At 37.2% G+C, this 9,426-nt stretch overlaps 1 pseudogene; it reads left to right on the top strand.

The window, feature by feature from the left end:
* Positions 1-1,304: 1,304 nt before the first annotated feature.
* Positions 1,305-1,638, top strand: LOC116876968 (annotated as a pseudogene).
* The last annotated feature ends 7,788 nt before the right edge of the window (positions 1,639-9,426 follow it).

The following is a 9,426-nucleotide window of genomic DNA, read 5'->3' as shown; positions in this document are numbered from 1 at the left end:
TGTTTCTCCACTGTAAAGTTATTTCTCCCTTTCCCTATTCTACTTTTTGGAAGCAAGTCACTAAGTCCACCCCATATTCAAGGAATCGGTGAATTAGACTCCATTTTCTAGAAGGACAATATCTACATAAATTATTAGAAATTCTTCAGTAAGAGAGATTCATCTCCTTTTCCCCATTTGTTTATGTCCATATAGACTGATAGATATTTATTTTATACTTTGGATTATAATCCAACACTACATTAACTATTTGTTTTATTCAGATTGTTCTAGCTTTGATCACTGTGACCTTTTAGGCTGGCTCCTTTGTTCCTATAACATGTCCTCCCCACCCCTTTCCTTAATACTGCCTTACTTCCTGGCTCCATAAGATGTCACAGGTCTACCTTGTACTTGCCTGTCCTATCTGTGATATCAGTTGGCTTTGACTTTTAACCTCATAAAAACAATGAGTAAATGTATTTGGTTTCCTGTTTATAATACTTGGTGCCATATCATAAATGCTTTTGGGGATACTGATGGCATAGGCCAAGAACAAAGCAGCGTTTTGCTAGGTGCACTACACTGGACAAAATGTAATGAATGCTCTTATCTGGCCTGAAGACACTGTTAGGAAAGTGATGACAGAGATGCTTTCGGATGGACTGCACATTTTCCTTTTCACTTCCTCTCATTATGTGGAAATAGTTTGGAGAGAACACTGTGGGGAAGGGCGGTGGTTTCGTTACCTACCACACACAAAATCAGGCATGACCTTGTTCTTTGTTTCTTTTCAGCAACCTAAGTTTCTATGGTAAACAACATTGGCCCCAGACTCAAAACAGCTGGGAACAATCTTTGGCAAAGAAATAAAGAGAATAATTTATTGCTTTATTCTTCTTTCCCCCTCATCTCCCATTATTACTTGATTAACATGTATTAAAACTTCTGGTACTTCCATTATTCCAGTCAACAAATTCAACTTCCTGATGTTCTTCTCTTTCTTGCCCAGATGTATCCAGAGATTCTTCCTACCTTCTGGCACAGCTGGAAATGAAGTCAGGGGTTGCCTTTACCTCCTTTGTCACACCTTAACATTTGGGAGATGTACTGCTGAACAAGTAGTGACCGTACAGTATAGGTTGGAGCGTCCCTTTAAAAAGTACCTTCCAGGCGCCAGTCACTGAGCTACCCCTGAGGACTCAGCAGCCTCCCTTTGGAGGCCCCGGCTTCCCCAAGCTCCTTGCCCTCCACCCAAACCTTGCTCTCGCCTTCTCCTGCCTCCACCTTCTACAGGCAGTTTCTGCAGGGGAAAAAGGAATCCTATGTCCGCTATCCAGATGCTCTGCTCTTTCTATCCCTTTGCTGATGCAAATAAGGGTGATCTTCCTGCTGGGACTGAGGATTATATCCATAGAAGAATTCAACAGAGAAACAGTAGGAAGACCCTTACTACTCTTCTGAGGAGTGGCTGGTGATCATGATAGAAAGAAACTAGTGAGGCGTTGAAGAGGAAATTTGCCCCCAGTGGTACTGTAATTGAGCATCCAGAATGTGAAGTGATTCTGCTACAGGGTGACCAGCACGAGAACATAATGCCGCTTTCTCCTAAACGTTGGACTCGCTAAGGATGACTAGCTGAGGCTCCTGGGTTTCTAGCACTTTTGGCTCACTCAGCCTATATGAGGATTTCCTTGCAATGAGTAGAATTTCCCTTTGGTCCGTTGTCACAAAACCTCCCAGCTTGTATAATATAACCATTCGGAGTCTGCTTTAACTTGAACTAGTATAACTCCCTGATGAAATAAACTGAAAAGATCCATGCACAAATTAATTAATTAATTAAAATTAAAATAAAGTAAATAGTACCTTCCTATAATGAATGGTTTTATCTAAGGAAGATAGGGAGGTATTGCTTCTAATAGGTACTAGGAAAAAATAAGCAAATGAACAAGTGAGGTAAAAATACTTCTGCACAGTGAAGGAAGCCATCAACAGAATAAAAGCAACCCACTGAATGGTGGAAAACATTTGCAAGTCCTATATTTGATAAGGGGTCAATTTCCAAAATATATAAAGAACTCGTAGAACTCAGTAGCAAAAAAACCATCTGATTAAAAAATGGACAGAGGAACTGAATAGACATTTTTCCCAAGGAGACCTGTACATGACCAACAGGGACATGAAAAGATACTCAACATCACTAATCGTCAAGGAACTAAAAAATCAAAACCAAAACGAGATATCACTTCACACCTCTTAGGATGGCTATCATCAAAAAGAGAAGGGATAACAAGTGTTGGTGAGGATGTGGAGTAAAAATAATACTTGTGTGCTATTGCTGAGAATGTATATTGGTGCAGCCACTATGGAAAGCAGTATGGAGATTCCTCAGAAAATTAAAACTAGATCAACCATATAATCCAGCAATCCCACTTCTGCGTATATATCTGAGGGAAATGAAATCACTACCTTGAAGAGATAGCTGCATCCCATGTTTAGTGCAGCATTATTTACAATAGCCAAGACATGGAAACAACTCTCTCTCTCTCTCTCTCTCTCTATATATATATACATAAAAACAACTATATATATATATATACACACACACATATATGTATGTGTATATATGTGTATACATACACAATAAAATATTAAATATTTATAATATTTATATCTATAATTATAAAATATTATTCAGCCATTAAAAAAAAGGAATCCTGTCATTTATGACATGTGAAGTGACCTTGAGGCATTAGGCTAAGTGAAATAAGTCAGAGAGAGAAAGATGAATACTAAATATGTGGAATCTAAAAGTAATGAACTCACAGAAAAAGAGAACAGATTGGTAGTTGCCAGAGGTAGAGGAAATGGGTGAAGATGATAAAAAAGTACAAGATTCCAGTTATAAAATAAATAAGTCCTTGGATGTAATGTCCAGCATGAGGACTATAGTGAACAATACTATATTGTATACTTGAAAGTTGCTAAGAGAGTAGACCTTAAAATCCATTGCAAGAAAAAAATTATAACTATATGAGGTGATGGATTTTAACTAAACTTACCTTGGTAATCATTTCATAATATATACATATATCCCATCATTATGTTGTATACCTTAAACTAATAAAATGCAATTTCAATTGTATCTCAATAAAATTGGAAAAAAAATTCACTGTGACTTTTCCCTAAATTATCTTACAACAAACACCAGATCTTGAAAGAAGCCATTTACACTTGAAAACCCACAATGATTAGTTGGTGTATTCACATGTGTAGAAGGACATATCACTATCAAAATATATTTGTGAAACAATGGTTTGGGAGCCACCTGACATAGAACTCTTGGAACATTTCTTTAATCTCAACACACAGCACTTGAGATTGCCAGATACTTTCTCCCTAAAGATCTTGTTTTCTTTAATATTCTTTTGGTTATCCTGATTGTGTTTTGGATAAAGGCAACAATTAGATGGTTGGACTAGATTGCAAGGTCTGTTTCAAAATTTTTGGCAAACACAAACATAAGAATCAGATTGTCATTATTATGGCACTAGTAGAAGTGGGTTTTAGTTACAGAAATGGGCTATGAATTTTTTATCCCAAATGTCATTGCAGAGATGTGTCAGCAGGGGCACCTGGGTAGCCCAGTCAGTTAAGTATCTGACTCTTGGTTTTGGCTCAGGTCATGATCTTATGTTTCATGATCTCATGGGTCATGATCTCATGGGGTGACCATGAGATCTAGCCCTGCATTGATCCTCTGCTCCCTCTGCATCTCCCTCTACCCATGTGCAGCTGTACACTCTCTCTTTCCCTCTCTCTCTAAAATAAATACATAAATCTTTTTTAAGAAAGGTAAGAAAAACAATGTACTGATCATTCCTTTAAACAAGTGATTTTCAAATTTGGCTGTACATTAGAATCAGCTGGGAAACCATGAAAAAAATAATGATGACTGAGTTAGAACATCTTCATGGGTCCAGGCATTGGCATCTTTTAAGGCTTCCTAGGTTATTACAATGTGCATCCAATGTCATAGAACAATAATTGTCAAATTTCAGTAAATATTTAAAATATCTGGGGATGCCTGGGTGGCTCAATCGGTTAAGCCACTGCCTTCGGCTCAGGTCATGATCCCAGGGTCCTGGGATCCAGTCCCTCATAGGGCTCCTTGCTCGGCAGGGAGCCTGCTTCTCTTTCTGCCTCTGCCTACTACTTAGCCTGCTTGTGTGCTCTCTCTCTCTCTCTTTCTTTCTTTCTCTCTCTGACAAATAAATAAATAAATAAAATCTTCAAAAAATAAAATATCTGGATAGTTTTATAACAAGGCAGATTCTTGGGACCAACACTAGCACTCATATTTATTGATCAGATGTGGCATCCAGTAACCTACATTTTAAAAAGTAAGCCCCCAAATGCTTTGGTTCTTTGTATAATACTTTAATTTTAACTGCCATAACTGTTTGTGATACAGTTGTGGCAAAAGCCAAGCCCCAGATATCGCCTCTACTGAGAGCTGGACAAAATTCAATGAAATGTTTGGTTTTATTTATAAGTTCTGAGGTCTCCTTATTTCATTATACCTTCCTCATCAGCTAGAAAGCCCATCTTTTAACATTCAGCTTTTTGTTACCTACTCTTGAAATATCCTGGTTCTTGCAAACTCCCTCTTTCTCTGCCCTTGTGTTCCTATGCAATTATCTTACTGTTTGTAAACCGTAGTATTCATATTTGTCTTCCAAAAAACACAGAATTCTTTAAGATGACCCACTGTGATTTAATTTCTGTGGTTCTAGTGCATGACTCAATTGCTTATCACTGGGTGCCTCCAAAATTCCAACTCTAATAGACAAAACATTATAAATATAATATACTGTGAAATATTCTATCTCAGTGATAAATGCAATATGCCATGGAAATACAGATATTTTTGTTCATCTGTATATTTAATGTATTCATACTTTTTTTTCCTTCTCCATAATTAGCATGAATAATTCAGAGGAGGCAATATTCTGTCTAGCTGTGAATAAGAAGTTCACATGCAGTTGACTCAATTTTCCAAGCTATTGGAGGGGAACAAAGGCAGATAATCCAAAAATCACTTACGTTTGTGTGTGAAATACATTTTGGCATTTCTTTTGGAATAAGTATGGCCAATGCTCTAGACATTCCCAGTATTTCATGTAAAAGATTCAAGCCATGTCTGTAAGACCTATTCTCCAGAAGCCAAAAAAGGGGCCTATATAGTTCTTCCACGCACTACCCGTATGGTCTGCTTTCCTGAGGACTCCTCTGGAAGTAAGAGGAAGTTATTTAATGAAATAAAAAGAAACAAGAAAGGGATTGGCATTTGTGGTGTGCTGTGTGTTTTACTCTTGGACCTCTCCCCTTCAAATGTAGTGGTCTCCTGTTATTTCCACATATACAAGAATATTCTATTTATGTCAGAAAGAGTTAATCAGGCAAAATAGGTTATGACACCCTGAAGATCATGAATGCAAGCTAAAAGAATCAAGGGAAATGTCTGGGGATGATAGATTGGATTTCTATCCCCCCCATAAATATTTAACCATTTATAGAGAAACATTTTTTTTCCCCCAGAAAGACTTTTAGGTGCTTCTCCAAGTTAGATAATTTAACTTTATTCAAATATATTCTTTTAGGAAAAAAAAAGGGAAATTTACAAAATTCAGATTAGAATTAGTTAACATATTTTCTACTGGAAGCGTAAAAAATATGTTTATGGATATGTAAATGTGGTAGATTTTTTACTGTATTTTTCTCTCTTTTATATGGTAGTGATATAGCTCTTAATATTGATAAAATTTACAAAGCAGTAATTAAAATATCTTCATTAAGTGTTTTAATTGCAGAGCAGTAATTAAAATATCCTCATTAAATCTTTGACTTTTATTATGGCCTTGATCAGTTATGCCTCCAGTATTCACTCTATCCCTTCACCATTGGGGTGAAGTGATGGGGATCTGAGTAGGCAGAAACCAAACAGCAAAATCATATTCTCTTGGGACACCTGGGTGGTTCAGTCAGTTAAACGTGGGCCATCAGCTCAGATCACGATCCCAGGGTACTGGAATTGAACCCCACATCGGGCTCCCTGCTTAGCTGGGAATCTGCTTCTCCCTCTGCCTGCTGCTCTCCCTGCTTGTGCGTGTGGTCTCTCTCTCTCTTTCTCTGACAAAGAAATAAAATCTTTAAAAAAAAATCATATTCTCTTTCTGACTGTGATTGGTTCACAGCATTGGACAAAAGTTGATCCACTCAAAGTATAGCCCAGAGCTTTTAGTCCATCCTTAGGATGGTAAGCGTTCCCCCTTTGAACTAGAACGAGAAACATGCATTATTTCATTTGTAGCTGGCAACTATCTCATGACCACAAGAAGAGCCAGTCTTGGGATAAAGGTTTTGGTGAGATCATTTAGTCATCAGATCAGACACCTGAAACCTATTCTCATCTAAACTTTGTAACTCTGTTAACTAATAAACCATCTTTATCGTGTACAACAATTTGAGTTATAATATCTGTTATGTGTAACTGAAAAAACTCTTAACAGATAGGAATACATATGGCTTATATGTTTGTCAGATGAAAGAGAAGAAAAGTGATTATTCTATCATGGGACAGAAAAAAATAACAGCCCCACAAAAAGTATAAAAAGATTTACATCTGTGGTATGATGTGTTTGAACCTGGCCTTAAAAGTTGAGGGCAGCTTTTCTTGTGTTTTGCATTTCTTCCTGATCATGATAGAATGAGAAAATGTGACACAAAACTACTCTGAGTGGCCTAGTGGGAAGTGATTTTTTAAATAATTTTCATATGTTTGTTTTACACTCCATCTATCATATAATCCAGTCTAGAAGGTACCTTTCAGATGATCTAGTCTAATCCTTTCATTTTATAAAGGAGGAAACTGAATCTCATTGAGGTTAAGTGAGATGGGCAAGGGCTGAGACAGATGTTTTTGCTTCTTGACTTCTGATGAGCCTTCTTTCCACTGCTGTATGCTATCTACAAAATACAAACAAAAATAAAAGCAAAACAAAACAAAACAAATGACTGATGGGCTCCTGGATGCCTCAGTCAGTTCAGCGTGCAACTCTAGGTTTTGGCTCAGGTCATGATCTCTGGGTCATGGGATTGAGCCCAGTTTTGGGCTCCATGCTCATCATGGAGTTTGCTTGTCTATCTCCCTCTGCTCCCCACTCTCCTCAAATAAGTAAATAAATAAAATTTTAATAAAACACACACACACACACAAATGACTGACTCAGGTAGATTGTCTTATTGTTCACGACCAATTATTTTCTCTTCTATAGGAGGATTGTATCTCATTGCCATTACCATTTGCCTTTCAGTGCCTCCTAGCACTTTTTACTCTATCAGCAGCCTTGACCAGGTGACTTGCTGAGGTAAATGTGAGTGAGTGTGAAAGAATCATGGCATACAGTTATGTGTGGCAGGTTGCTCTCATGCTATTTTAACAAATCCCAGGAGGTGACTATTTTATCCTGGGTCCTGGAAGGAGAAATCCCACCATACAATGCCTATGCCTTGTATAGAGATATAGTTATATTTCACATTAATGGGCAAGAAACATTTGTGGTAGTAACTCACTGAAACTTGGAATTATTACTTCAGCAAAGTTGACTAGTATTGGGAGAATCAACAGCAAGTATCCCATGTGTTTTAGAATGAGAAAAGAGCAAAGTCCTATACATGTAAAATGCATTCCTTGTTTTTCACTGGATGTTTGAAGGATATAATACTTGTTAGTCTCTTTTTCATGTCACTAACATTTTACAAAATCTGAATTAACCTATTTCATTATTTTTACTAATTGTGAGGAAGAAGGCGAAATGGCATAACAAATCAAGATACAGATAAATAATGTCTATATTAATATGATATCTTAAGTCCATCCTGTGGTAGGACATAGTCTACTATATTATGTGTTTTTAAACATGTCTCATACTTGACGGTGAACTTCTAGCACCAGGTACTGTTTTTATGCACTAAACTCGCAAAGATAAGAGACACAGTTATAGACCTCAAAGAGGTCAGAGTTGATTGTCTCATTCTCATTTAGGTATTGGGACATGCAGTAGAGTACTATGGTTTGAGAGAGAGAGAGAGAAAAAGAGAGAGAGAGAGAGAGAGAGAAATTTATGTGGAAGAGCCAGAGAATTCCCAAGAGAGGATGATATGTAATTCAAATGCCAAAGAATGAAAAGGAGTTGTCAAGATAGGCCGAAGGGGAAGGGACCAGCATATGCAAAAATAGTGAGTCATTAAGTACTACCTCATGACTGAAGCATAGGACAAATGTGAGGTGACAGGGAGAAGCAGACATGGGCTCAGCCATGACAGACTATTTATCACATTGAGGACTTGGCCTTTATTCTGTATATAATAAAACGTCACTGGAAGAATAAAATCAAAGTACTGACATGGTCAGACTTTAGTTTTGCAAGTATCTCTTTTTTTTTTTTTGTGAGAATGAAGAAAAGAAAATCTGGGAACACTGGTAAGAAGACTTTTAAAAGTATCTGTATTAGTGTGGATAAGAACTGTTAAGATACTGCATGTAAATCAATGGCTATGGAATACAAAAGTATTTAAACTTACTTATAAGGTACACTTTGCTGAATTTTGTGAGGATTGAGGTAGAAGTCACTTTCCCTAGGCAAGTAGGTATAAGGAAGTTTACATCAAATATCTTAATGGAAGGGGAAAGAGAGAAAGAGCCTAATGTAATGATTTTGGACTCAAGATTAAAGGAGAACACCATTTAGACCAGCTCTCTGGTCTTAATCATTAATCTTTTCTAAGTCTCTGTTAATACATAATAAAATAATAAAAGTTTATTTATTTATTTATTTATTTGAGAGAGAGAAAGAGAGAGAGAGAGAGTACAGAGCAAGCAAGAGAGAACATGATTGGGGAAGAAAGGCAGAGGGAGAGGGAGAAGCAGGCTCCCCACTGGGAAGGGAGCCCAATGTGAGGCTCGATCCCAGGACCCTGGAATCATGAAGGCAGCCACTCAACTGACTGAGTCACCCAGGTGCCCCTAAAGTACCTCAAAAGTTATGGTGAAAATGAAACGACGTGAGGCGTAAAAACATTTTAATATTTAGATCCATAATAGGGGATTTATAATTTTTTGAATGTATCTTTTTTCTCCTTATTCTTATTCATTCAGTCATATCCACTAGGATAGAAAATATGAGAGATTTGGGGTGAAAGATGGGGCAGAGACAAATTCAATTTGAAAATCCAGAATCTGATTTTCCTGTAAGATGTCAAGATGCAAGAATCTACCGGAGAGTTGGCAATTCAAAGACGTATCTAGTAGGTGATTCACAATTCAATTCTGAGGCTAAGAGGACCATAGGAAGGCGGGTTATATTAAAATTGATGCCATAG

The sequence above is a fragment of the Lontra canadensis genome, unplaced genomic scaffold (genome assembly GCF_010015895.1).
Source record: "Lontra canadensis isolate GAN:19392208 unplaced genomic scaffold, GSC_riverotter_1.0 scaffold1, whole genome shotgun sequence".
In the NCBI taxonomy this organism is placed as follows: Eukaryota; Metazoa; Chordata; class Mammalia; order Carnivora; family Mustelidae; genus Lontra; species Lontra canadensis.
Note: the sequence above shows the minus strand (reverse complement) of the source record. Positions and strands in the feature narration are given on the sequence as shown.